This window comes from Giraffa tippelskirchi, chromosome 10 (assembly GCF_054371585.1).
Source record: "Giraffa tippelskirchi isolate mGirTip1 chromosome 10, T2T-mGirTip1v1.2.pri, whole genome shotgun sequence".
NCBI lineage: Eukaryota > Metazoa > Chordata > Mammalia > Artiodactyla > Giraffidae > Giraffa > Giraffa tippelskirchi.
This window is the reverse complement of record NC_137284.1, coordinates 151,038,027-151,051,399: the sequence shown is the minus strand read 5'-3', so window position 1 is coordinate 151,051,399 and position 13,373 is coordinate 151,038,027. Positions and strand designations below refer to the sequence as shown.

Sequence of the window (13,373 nt, the reverse complement as noted above, 5' to 3'; positions counted from 1 at the left end):
GAATGGATATACTTAGGATCTGGCCAAACTTGGACCATACAGTAAAGAACTATTAAGGGAGAAAGAACTAAAGAAAAGACCCTGAGGTATACCATGTGTTTGTTTGGTATTCAACTGGGCTTCCCTGGTGGCTCAGAGGTTAAAGCCTCTGCCTGCAATGCAGGAGACCTGGGTTCAATTCCTGGGTCAGGAAGATCCCCTGGAGAAGGAAACAGCAACCCATTCCAGTATTCTTGCCTGGAGAATCCCATGGACAGAGGAGCCTCGTGGGCTACAGTCCATGGGGTCACAAAGAGTTGGACACGACTGAGCAACTTCACTTTCACTTTCACTGTTGAAATGGGTTATTTCAATGGAAGTATTTAAAGAAAATCCTGCTTTACATAGATATATAATTGGAAAAGGCAGAAATATTTTTATATACTTTTCAAATAATTGTGGTGCCTGTCCTTTGATACTACACCAAAATTCAACAGTTAGTGGCTATTTAAACATTAGTTGCAATTTGGAATCTGAAATCACCTCAACAAACTTTTCATACTTAGATACTTAAAAGTCCATTTGTCTCTATTGCACTTCAAATGGATCTTTTTATCCATCCTTGATTTTATAACATCTTCCAGTTACCTACACATTTCATTAGGCAATATTAAAAAATCACATTCATTACTCTTACCACCCATCTCCCAAGAAAGTTCTTTCAGCATTGAGAAGCTGTCACAGGGCAGTTTTAACGTTTTCTAGAATTCTAATTGTTCATAGAGACATGAATTTTATCATTGGCAACAAATTCTGTCAGTTATTTTTCTTAGAGTTGCAGGCTCCCTTCATTCTTTTTTGAGACGATGCCTGTCAGATCTCCATGTCTGAAAAACCACAATGTGTCTATCAGTTGTTCTTTCAAGCAAAAGTGATATTCTGTGGAAAAGAGACTAGAGTAACTCAGTCCCACAGTACTTTTCCTGGACACAATCTTCATACTTTGATATGCAGCAGAAGTACTTCACATATACATTCCCTTTCATCACACAGAATATGGAAAATACTCACTAAATATTAAAACAAATAACACCTTATGGAAAATAACCATATTTTCAAAACAGTGAGATGAATGACACTGCTTGCAAGATCAAAAATGGGTATGTTTTCTATTTCATCAGGACATTCTTAAGTCCTCAAGCTATTCCATCAAGATATTCTTAACTTTTTAAAATTCTGGGTGTCTGGTGGTAGGGAAGAATATCATGTAGAAGAGTGAATACAGGATGGGCCAACTGCTTTTATCTGTGCTAAAGCACTAGAAGAATTACCAGCCATTGATTTCTGCATCATTGTGTAAATATCAACAGAATGAAAGGGAAAATAACACTTTATATTATTATGAAAATTTGGATCTGGGGACCAAGAGTCCCAGAGACCGGCAGGAATCTACAAACCATACTTGGGAGAACCACTGTCTTAAAGCCAGTGAAGGCTGAGGCACCAGGTAGAAATAGAATTGATGAGAGCCAAAATGTGGTCTAGTTGCAACAACACTTGTCAAGAATCCCACATGTGCAAGCAAAGGAGATTTAGTCTCCAGCATTTCTTTCCACTATAATAGAAACAGCCCTGGGTCCTAGGAGGCAAAGAGGGCAAAGTTACCTTTGAGAGGAATCCAGTCACAGCTCTTTCTTTAATCTTTAACTCAGATAATCAGAGCCCATGGAAATTCACAGTACGGTCCTTCATATCTGCTGAGAGTTGGTTCCACAATCCCCACAAATATTAAACTTCATGAATACTCAGGTCCCTTAAATAAAATGGCATGGTATTTGCATATAGCCTATGCACCTTGTCTCATGTACTTAAAACAATCTCTAGATTATTTAAAATACCTAATATAATGTAAATGTTATGTAAATGGTTGTTAAAATGGTATAAATGCTATGTAAATAGTCTCAGGAGCAGGACGAATTCAAATTTTGCTTTTAGGAATTTTCTGAAAATTTTGTGAATACTTTTTATCTGCAGTTGGTTAAATCCAAAGATGTGGAACCTGCAGATACAGAGGGCGACTGTGTACATTTTCCCCAGCCTCTTCCTATCCCTCTTAGGGCAAGGAACAATTACGTAAATAGTCAACAGCAACTCAACTGTCAGAGTTCCCAATGGTTGATATGCAAAATAAGATCTAACAGGAGTCTAGTAATGGCTCTTCCCCCAACAGGCTTGCAATTTGCTTGGCAAGGAAATGGATCATTTGACTTTCTAAAACACCTCCACAGTCCCTAGCACAGCACTGGCCTGGTAATAAGTCTTAACTAAAAACCTGACGGAGAAGGCAATGGCACCCCACTCCAGTACTCTTGCCTGGAAAATCCCATGGACGGAGGGGCCTGGTGGGCTGCAGTCCAGGGGGTCGCTAAGAGTCGGACACGATTGAGTGACTTCACTTTCACTTTTCACTTTCATGCATTGGAGAAGGAAATGGCAACCCACTCCAGTGTTCTTGCCTGGAGAATCCCAGGGACGGGGGAGCCTGGTGGGCTGCAGTCTATGGGGTCGCACAGAGTCGGACACGACTGAAGCGACTTAGCAGCAGCAGCAGCAGCAGCAAAAACCTGAATTCACTGATTTATCAATATAATAAGAAGCTGAGATAATGTGTGTGGGGGGGGTGATGGAGGGGAGAGTAATTGAGCAAAGATGCCCCAGGAAGAGATACTTCATGTGAACTCCCACACAACAAAGATAGGCACTAATGATAAAATTCTTCTCGTGGCTTTTCCTTAATCGTTTACTTGCAGAGTGAATATTTTTAGTGTATTTTCATAGGCACCCCATACAGTTTGTCCTGTTATGTAAACAGTACTCTGGCTGCTCTTTCTTGGCTTGGCCTCACTCTGAGCCTCACAACCAACTGATGTCCCAACACAGGGCAGACAGGAGGGGGCAGACAGCACCTCCCAGGCACCCGGGCAAGGGCAGGGAGTTGGGAAGCTGTTGGAAGGGCTGTGGTGAAGAATTCGAAGAAGAAGTCTAGTGCTTCTCGTGTTGTATATATACAGCAAGGCCTGGAAATCTGTTTCTTAAACATTAAGTGCTTCTAGAGTGCCTCCCTCAAAGCACCATTTTGTTACTGTGATGTTTAAGACACATTTCAAACTTGAGAATACACTTAGCAGTTTGATGCAGAGGAGTATATGCTGACATTGAACATGGTGCTCCAAACCTGGTGCCAAATACAAGCCAGACATTCTTCAACTGAGCCTCTTGCCTCTGCAGATCACCGTGATAGATTCTACAGCAGCCCCAAGAAACTAAATAACTTGTTCAACATAACCCTCTGTGTAGACTACCTAGAAGAACACCAGCTTGCTATCATACATGTGTATATGTGTACATATATCTGCATACACAAATGTTCACACATGCATATATATATACACCTACACACATACAACAGAAGCAGAATATATTAAGAGGTGGCAAGAATACACAGAAGAACTGTACAGAAAAGATGTTCACCACCCAGATAATCACTATGGTGTGATCACTCACCTAGAGCCAGACATCCTGGAATGTGAAGTCAAGTGGGCCGTAGGAAGCATCACTACGAACAAAGCTAGTGGAGGTGATGGAATTCCAGTTGAGCTATTTCAAATCCTGAAAGATGACGCTGTGAAAGTGCTGCACTCAATATGCCAGCAAATCTGGAAAACTCAGCAGTGGCCACAGGACTGGAAAAGGTCAGTTTTCGTTCCAATCCCAAAGAAAGGCAATGCCAAAGAATGCTCAAACTACCGCACAATTGCACTCATCTCACATGCTAGTAAAGTAATGCTCAAAATTCTCCAAGTCAGGCTTCAGCAATACGTGAACCGTGAACTTCCAGATGTTTAAGCTGGTTTTAGAAAAGGCAGAGGAACCAGAGATCAAATTGCCAACATCCGCTGGATCATCGAAAAAGCAAGAGAGTTCCAGAGAAACATCTATTTTTGCTTTATTGACTATGCTAAAGCCTTTGACTATGTGGATCACAATAAACTGTGGAAAATTCTTCAAGAGATGGGAATACCAGACCACCTGAACTGCCTCTTGAGAAACCTGTATGCAGGTCAGGAAGCAACAGTTAGAACTGGACATGGAAAAACAGACTGGTTCCAAACAGGAAAAGGAGTACGTCAAGGCTGTGTATTGTCACCCTGCTTATTTAACTTACATGCAGAGTACATCAAGAGAAACGCTGGGCTGAAAGAAGCACAAGCTGGAATCAAGATAGCTGGGAGAAATATCAATAACCTCAGATATGCAGATGACACCACCCTTATGGCAGAAACTGAAGAAGAACTAAAGAGCCTCCTGATGAAAGTGAAAGAGGAGAGTGAAAAAGTTGGCTTTAAAGCTCAACATAAAGAAAACTAAGATCATGGCATCCGGTCCCATCACTTCATAGCAGATAGATGGGGAAACAGTGGAAACAGTAGCTGACTTTATTTTTCTGGGCTCCAAAATCACTGCAGATGGTGATTGCAGCCATGAAATTAAAAGACGCTTACTCCTTGGAAGGACAGTTATGACCAATAGACAGCTTATTAAAAAGCAGAGACATTACTTTGCCAACAAAGGTCCATCTAGCCAAGGCTATGGTTTTTCCAGTGGTCACGTATGGATGAGAGAGTTGGACTCTAAAGAAAGCTGAGCGCCGAAGAATTGATGCTTTTGAACTGTGGTGTTGGAGAAGACTCTTGAGAGTCCCTTGGATTTCAAGGAGATCCAACCATTCCATCCTAAAGGAAATCAGTCCTGGGTGTTCACTGGAAAGACTGATGTTGAAACTGAAACTCCAATACTTTGGCCACCTGATGCGAAGAGCTGACTCATTTGAAAAGACCCTGATGCTGGGAAAGACTGAGGGCAGGAGGAGAAGGGGATGACAGAGGATGAGATGGTTGGATGTCATCATCGACTGGATGGACATGGGTTTGGGTCGACTCTGGGAGTTGGTGATGGACAGGGAGGCCTGGCGTGCTGCAGTTCATGGGGTCACAAAGAGTCGGACAGTACTGAGTGACTGAACTGAACTGAACACACATATATATTTACACATACACATACATGTATGGGGCTTACCCAGTGGCTCAGTGGTAAAGAATCCGCCTACCAATGTAGGAGACCTGGGTTCCATCCCAGGTCAGGAATATCCCCTGGAGCAGGAAATGACAACCCATTCCACTATTCTTTCCTGAAAAATCACATGGACATAAGTGCCTGGAAGGCTACAGTCCAAAGGGTCACAAAGAGTCGAACATGACTGAGCGACTGAGCACAAACACACATATATAATATATACACTGTATACATTTTCTAGATATTTATTTATATGAAATCCTCTGATATTTTCTTGTTTGTTTTCTTTTCAGAAAGTAGAAATCCCATTGCCAGGCTTCACCACTGACTAAACAAACTCTTGCTGAAATAAAGTTTTAAGTACAATGAAAATGCTCTCAGCTTTCTGAAATTCCCTCTGCTCAACTGCTCATAGGTGAGTAAAAGTTCTTTGACAGGAGCAAATGTTTTATTTACAAATGTACATGTTTAAAAATATAGAGTTGAGACTGATTTTTAACTCCTTTGTACAAAAGAAGTATGGTTGCTGAAAATGAATATTTTGTGTAGGGGGAAACCAGAACTGAGAAGGAGTTGGAACTGTTTTTTCCCCCTTGATTTCTATTTTTATTTATGTATTTAGGCTGCACTAAGCTGCATGCAGAATCTAAGTTCCCCAATCAGGATTGAACTCATCCATGCCCCCTGCAGTGGAAGCGTGGAGTCTTAACCACTGGACTACCAGGGAATTCCCAGTACTGGGATCTTGAGGGCACAGGGTGCCATAACACAGTGTAAAGCAGAATAGAATATACCCAAGGGGACAAAGGAGTTTAACAAAAAGGAGAGGTCAGAACTGCTGAAGAACAGCTGCATGCATTTCACAATTTTGTTGGGCTAATTTAGAAAATGTAGGCTCTCTGAAATAGACAACACTATACAATACAGCCTTATTAAATAACTTTCCTGATGTGTATTTGCCTTCTGCAAATTGCTTGTTATTCAGAACTGTCCTAATGACACAGTTATATAGTTTTTTCTCTTTGTTCAGTGTTTTCAAAAAAATATATATTTTTAGTTATTGACAGTTTGATTTCTTTATGCACACTAAATATTTAGATTTTGGTCACTCTTCTACAACAAATTCTGCAAATGAACTGAAAAATCCTAATACCCTGGTCGTGCCACCAGAAAAGGCATCTGTTTGTTTGTTTGTGTTGAAAAACCAGCATTTCTTCCCTCCCTCCCTCCTTCTCCATCTTTCCATCAAATCTCAGTCCCTGTCTTTATAAGTAACAGCTGCTAAAGGCCAGGAGCCATTAAGAAAAAAACACAGAGTAAGAAAGCAGTCATAAAACTGCTGTAGGGAGTCTTCTCTCTCTGCCTCAACAAACATCTCAGTGTGTAGATGGAGGTGTACCCAGGGAATTCAGTTATAAAATCTTGGCCCAACTCTGTTTCCAGGGATTTATTATTCTCCCTTCTCTTCTCTCTTCATCTCTTCTCACTTTTCCCTCTTTCCACATCGCAGATGACCTTTGTCTCTGTCTGGCTCTCTGTGGTTCTCTTAATCTCTCATCAAAAGCTCAGCTTATTCAGCTGGAAACTTTTCTTTTTTAAACTTTTTGTTTTATATTGGAGTATTTAAAAGCAGAGACATCACTTTGCCAACAAAGATCCATATAGTCAAAGCTATGGTTTTTCCAGTAGCCATGTACAGATGTGAGAGTTGGACCATAAAGAAGGCTGACTGCCAAAGAATTGATGCTTTTGAACTGTGGTGTTGGAGAAGACTCTTGAGAGTCCCTTGGACTGCAAGGAGATCAAATCAGTCCATCCTAAAGGAAATCAAACCTGAATGTTCATTAGAAGGAGTAATGCTAAAGCTGAAGCTCTAATACTTTGGCCACCTGATGCGAAGAACTGACTCATTGGGAAAGACCCTGATGCTGGGGAAGAAAGCGGGAGGAGAAGGGGACGACAGAGGAGGAGATGGTTGGACGACATCACCGACTCAATGGACATGAGTGTGAGCAAACCCCAGGAGATAATGAAGGACCAAGGAAGCCTGGAGTGCTACTATCCAGGGGGTCACAGAGTCAGACACGACTGAGCGACTGAACAACAACAAATAGCTGATTAACAACAAATAGCTTCCAGTTTCAGGTGAACAGCGAAGGGACTCACCCATACATATACATGTATCCATTCTCCCCCAAACTCCCCTTCCATCCAGGCTGCCGCGTAACATCGAGGAGAGTTTCATGTGCTAAACAGTAGGTCCATGTGCTATACAGTTATCCATTTTAAATACAGCAGTGTGCACACATCCATCCCAAACTCAGCTGTAAACTTTTAACCCACATGTCTGGAACTGAATTGTATCTTAAGGATACCTCTGGAGTTTTGAGATCAACTCCAAAATGGTACAATACTAGAAAAAGAGACATGAGTGAGCACAAACACATTCTAGGAGTGTTCTTTATGTTGTTATTTTAATATTTGTCCCATGGTATGAACTAAGGAATAGAATGCATGTAAAGAATATTAAAAATAGATCATTTCTTTGCATTAAAATTGGTACTTAATGACCCATTAAATATAAAATCTATCAATAGTTATTACAAATTCAGCCTTTCTGAGTCTGGCAAGGCTCCCAGAGGTCCCGCCTCTCCTCTGGGTGACACCACCCAGAGCCTACCATCCTGTCCGCATGGATTGGGTTGGGTGCCTTGACATCTGTGATCTGACATTCACAGCCCAATGGCTCACAGCATATGTGTGCAAATCATCCTTCTGTTACTGAACACTGAAGCTTTTTAAAGGTTGGTAATTTTATAAATCCTTGTACAGTTACTCCATTTTGAAGAATAATTCTGGTGGTAATATGTCCAAGTGATTTATTTTCTACTTCATTTAAAATATTCTCACATTTTTTCTCCCTTAACTTTTTGTTTTTCCACTTTCATATTTTTAGCTCTTAATTCTTCCTTATCCTCAATTCCATCTCAAATAACAGTTAAGGTTTCCATCTCATTGCTTCTTATCATTTTGCTTAATTTTTTTTTACTACTTCTGTACTAATGTTTTTAGGATTTGGTTTTAGCCTTTTTTTTTAACTGAATCTATTTTGTCTGAAATCTAGAAGTTTAGCGTTCATGCTGGACTCTCTTATTCTCAGCTCTGCTGTGTTTAAGAGACAATGAGTTAATGTCATACTCTCATGTGCTTAACTTCTCTTCTGTTGACATTTTATGTTCTTAGAGGTTTTTATAACTTAGTTTCCCAACTGCTCCTCTCCTGTCATTTTTTTCTATATCTTTTCATAATATATGGTGAGAACCTTGATCCACTTGTGTGTATGTTACATAATGAGTCTAAATCATCAAAAAAATAGGGGAAGGGGAAGGTTTTACTTTGATAGTTGTCCTTATCCTTACTTTTCTGGCTTTTCCAAACACATCTCCTAGTCTCCACAGTGAGTGGGGGTGTGTGTGTGTGTGTATGTGTGTGCTTAGTTGTGTCCGACTCTTTGAAACCACCTGGACTGGAGCCTGCCAGACTCCTCTGTCCATGGGCTTCTCCAGGCAAGAATACTGTGAGTTGCCCTTTCTTCCTCCAGGGAACCTTCCCGACCCAGGGATCAAACTCACATCTCTTGCATCTGCTGCATTGCAGGCACATTGTTTACCACTGTCCACCTGTGGAACTTCAGACTCCATACCTCATAATAATAAAAGTTAAAAAACAGACTTAAGACATACAATCTAACCTATATGTTAACTCTTAAAAATGTTTAGTTCTTAGGTAGGCTTTTCTTCATAAAAATCTCTAACTGTCCAAGCCTTATGCAGAAAAAGGGATGTCTTGACATTTTCATCTCTGCATGTGCTACAAGAGCCTGGGGATTCTGCCAACTCAAAGTTCAAGCAAAACTCTCAAGTCATTCCCCCTGGCCTGAAACCTGAACAGACCAGATGATAATAAACCTGGCGGTTACTTATAATTAGTAATACAGTAGAGGAACCATAGACAAATTCTAGTTACACTTGTAAGCTCAATAAATTTTTTTGATTGTGTCGATTCCCTTCTCACCACAGAGTGCTCCCTGTGTGGAAATCCAGTGATTTTTTTTCACTCATTAGGTGAGGAAAGGTGAAGCTTCCAATGAAAACTTTATCTATATTCTGGGAAATGAGTTTTATTTTTGTTGTGGATTATATTAGACAGTCCCAGGATGGCAAACATATCAGAACCTAGAGAGCAGAGAGAAACGTTTCACTTTAGGCCTTGCTTTTTGGCTCTTTCTAGGAAAATTCTGAGATCAAAGCTGGGTGGGTGAAGGTGTTCATTCTAAAGGACCGCTGGATATTCTTCTGGGAAGGATAGAATTACTGAAAGACAACTAATAGCCGGGAGCCTGGACAATAGTCAAATTAGCCCTGAGTTTCTGCGCTTTGTCTCTGTTTTGAACCTACTCGAGTCTTGCGTTATCGCTGAATTGACTTGAATTTCTATAACGGCCAACGGCATGAAGCGTCTTTGCATGTGCTTCTTGGCCGTTTGTGTGTCTTCTTTAATGAAGTGTCTGTTCAAATATTTTGCATGTTTTTAATTGGGTATTTGGTCTTATTACTGGTACTAAGTCACTTCAGTCATGTCTGACTCTTTGAGACCCCATGGACTGTAGCCTGCCAGACTCCTACGGACTTGTAAGAGTTTTAATACAGTCTTAACACAAGTGATTTGCTAGATAGGTATTTTGAAATTATATTTTCCAATCTGTGGCTCTTCAGTTTCTTAAAAATCCAGAAAGGCTATATAATTTGGCCAGGATCACACAGCAGCCCAGCCTGATTTCAATTTCTAATTCTGTTATTTCTAATAAGCAGTAATAAAGGCAGAGTTTCCTCTGCAGGAACTGCATTGAATACTTAGGAAACGTACCACAGATAGCGAGTTTGCTGTAGGGGACAGGAATCTGTAATCACTGTGCTGCCTCTTAAGAAGAAACCCCTTGGCAATTTCCCTTGTGGGAAGACTACCAGGTTCAAGTATTAATAGTTATCTCTTTGTTTTTTAAATAGTTTATAAAGTAATGAATAAATCTTAATCTTGCTCTTTTAAAAAAAAAATCCCTCAATGTGCTGAAATACTGACTCTTTTTGTAAATAAATGTAAGCTTTAATGGGAAGCAAAAAATAGCTTTACAAAAATTTCAGTGGCTAGTTTCTATGAATAGTAGTAAACATAAGAACAAAATTTTGCTCAGTTAACAGAACCTGTCATTCACAACTATAAAGTTGTGACCTCAAAGTTATTCTCACTTCCACAGGAATATACATTCTAATAGAACATTCCCAATCCATGAAGAATATTGATGTATTTGTGCTGACCCATTTATGTTCCTCCACTTCATTTCCCCCAAAGTAACTGTCAGAGCATAGAAGGGGAGATACAAAGTGACCTATACATGGATTCAATCTATGCCTTTGGCTTAATGCTTCTAACCAACTTATTGGACTTTTTTTCCTCTAAAAACAAAACTTGTCCAGATGTTTCCTGATGATCTGAAAGAACTTCTTCTTATATTCACAGTAACTAGTTTGTTTAATACAGTTCCAAAATCCCTGAGAAGAATCATATTTCCTAAATAATTCACTTTAAAGGACTTTGGATCCAATTATTTACCAAGAAGTTGTCACATTACAAAAAGAGATTTTTATAATACATGCATAGTTTCCCAACTGAGACAAATGCATATTCTCTCAATTTTAAGGATGCAAGTTGCTTTCTAAGTTCCTGCAATGCTCTCTAATTTTATAAAACTTTATTTAAAAACCTTTAAAAAAATCACGTGGGGTAGGTTTCCTAACGCAAGAACTGATCAAGGAGTTCTCTGAACTGTGAGCATTAATGGTTGGCTGTCATTTCTTTTTACTCAAAATATTGCCTTGGTTCCAGCTGCTTACATGCAAAGGACAGGACACTGCAAATTTTAAAAGGCAACTCACTACTTCCTTCTACCAAATTTGTAGACTTATGAAATTTGTTATACAATCTGTCTAAAATGCATTGATAAGTAGCATACTTCTCAAGCTTATGGGTCATTAGAACTACATGCACACTTTGGACACAGCTATTACTCAAATGACCCTAATTCTACCTTTTAATTATAAGTATTCACTTTTCTCAAAAATATGTATGCCTGTATTTTAAGTATTTTCATAATGTTGTTATGTAAAACAATAATTTCCCTCATCAATTCCATTTCCCCATTTCCTTTTCTACATAAGCAGCCACATTCAATTTTTTTTGTATTCATGTTTTGTTTTTTAATCTTGGTATTGGGTACATAGTTTGCTACATTATTTTTATATGTTATTCTTTATACTATGCCTTTTGCTGAAATATTTCATAAGGTTTTTTAAACAACCATACTAAAAGGCATACATGGAAGGATAATATTTGACAGTTATATCATGACTATCTCCTACCTGCCTGATAAACAGAGGCTGTTACTTTGATGAACATCAAGGCAGACTCTTGGTGAGAGGACACAAAAAGGAGAATCTAATCCTTCATCTTCCCTAGGGTATCATGTACCGCTATCTTCATGTGCCTGGCTTCCTTTACTTCTAGTGGCTATACTTTCTCACAAAGTGCTATAAAGATTCCTGTGGCTTTGAGGCCATTTGAAATTGTAATAATCTGATACCCTCATCTTATAGTTAAATAGTTTGAGACCCACAGAAGTGAGTTTATTAGCTCAAGTTACAATACTAGATGAGGTATACCTGGGATCCAAACCCAGGCCTTTCTGCTATACTGTAGTAACTTCGATACATTTGCCCTCCAAAATTTAGCTCCCCTCATCCATCTAGCATCTTCATTCATTTTCTTACCACTCTTCTTTTTTTATTGCAGTTTACTTGATTTGGAGCTTCCCAGGTGGCACTAGTGATAAAGAACTTGCCTGGCAATGCAGAACACATAAGAGACACTGGTTCCTTCCTTGGGTGGGGAAGATCCCCTGGAGGAGGGCATGGCAACCCACTCCAGTATTCTTGCCTAGAGAATCACATGGAAAGAGGAGCCTGACAGGCTACAGTCCATAGGGTCGCACAGAATCAGAAGCTAGAAAGAGAAGCCTGACAGGCTACAGTCCATAGGGTCACGCAGAATCAGAAGCGACTAAAGCAGTTTAGCATGCATGCATACTTGATTTACAATATTATATTTGTTTCAGATGTACAAAGTAATGATTCAGTATTTTACAAGTTTGTATTCCATTAGATATGTTATTATTAGATATTCAGTAATTTTACAAGTTTATATTCCCTACCCTCTGGTATATATATAATATATTCTTGTTGCTTATTTATTTTGTACCTTGTAATTTGTATCTCTTAATCCCATATCCCGAACCTCCCTCTGGCCCCTTCCCTCTCCCCATTGGTAACCACTGGTTTGTTTTCTCTGTCTGTGAGTCTGTTTATTTTGCTACACAGTTTGGTTGCATTAAGCAGTGTTTGTCTTTCTCTCTGTGACTTATTTTACTAAGCATACTATTCTCTAGGTCCATCTGCATTGCTGCACGTGAAAAAATTTCATTATTTTTTTTTTAACAGCTGAGGAATATTCTAGGGTCAGGTCTGAGCTGGTTCTGCTCCCTTTAAGGCTATGTTTTCCCCTCTCCCTGCACCAGGCCCTTTGCCCCAGAGGGAAGGCTGCTGGAGCAAGTGTGGTCCCACGGGCCCTCAGCTTGTGCAGGCCCCAGACGGAGGGCTGGAGCGTGGCCTGTGTGGGCACCGCTCCACTCAGACGCAGCCTTAGGCGCAAGCCACCTTCTCCCTCATCACCAGTAGCTGCTGCGGCCTCACCTGTCTCTGCCCAGGACCCAGTGGCCTCTGAGTTCTTTTCCCTGATCACGGCCCCCCTACCCCCCAGATCCAGGCCGTGCTGTGATGGGGAGTGGGTGGGCTGGAGCATTCGCTTGGCTCTGGGGCACAGCAAGGTGATCACAGAGAGTCCAGCAGATCCTAGAGCAGACCTGTCTCTGCGCTGCCTCTGTCTCAAGAGTGGAGTCAAGGCTTCCCACAGCCAGCCCTTCTGTGAGTTTCAGGGTTCTCCAACCAGCCAAGGTGGCTGGTCTCCCGCTCATAGTTTCCCAGCACCGGGTGCCCAATCAGCGGGGCACACTGCGCACTCCCCAGGCCAGGTGTCCACCCGTATAATCCCCCCTTTTCCTCTGAGACCCCTCCCAGGGGCCCGGGCCCCAC

At 40.6% G+C, this 13,373-nt stretch overlaps 1 protein-coding gene across 9 annotated transcripts in view; it reads left to right on the top strand.

The window, feature by feature from the left end:
- The window catches only part of TPK1 (thiamin pyrophosphokinase 1), a 559,100-nt gene that overhangs the window by 1,632 nt on the left and 544,095 nt on the right, over positions 1–13,373 (top strand). For all 9 annotated transcript variants that reach the window (XM_081534537.1, XM_081534527.1, XM_081534535.1 and 6 more), the window contains exon 2: positions 5,406–5,527. The gene's annotated coding sequence lies outside the window, so the exon portion shown is untranslated. The remainder of the gene's footprint in view (positions 1–5,405; positions 5,528–13,373) is intronic.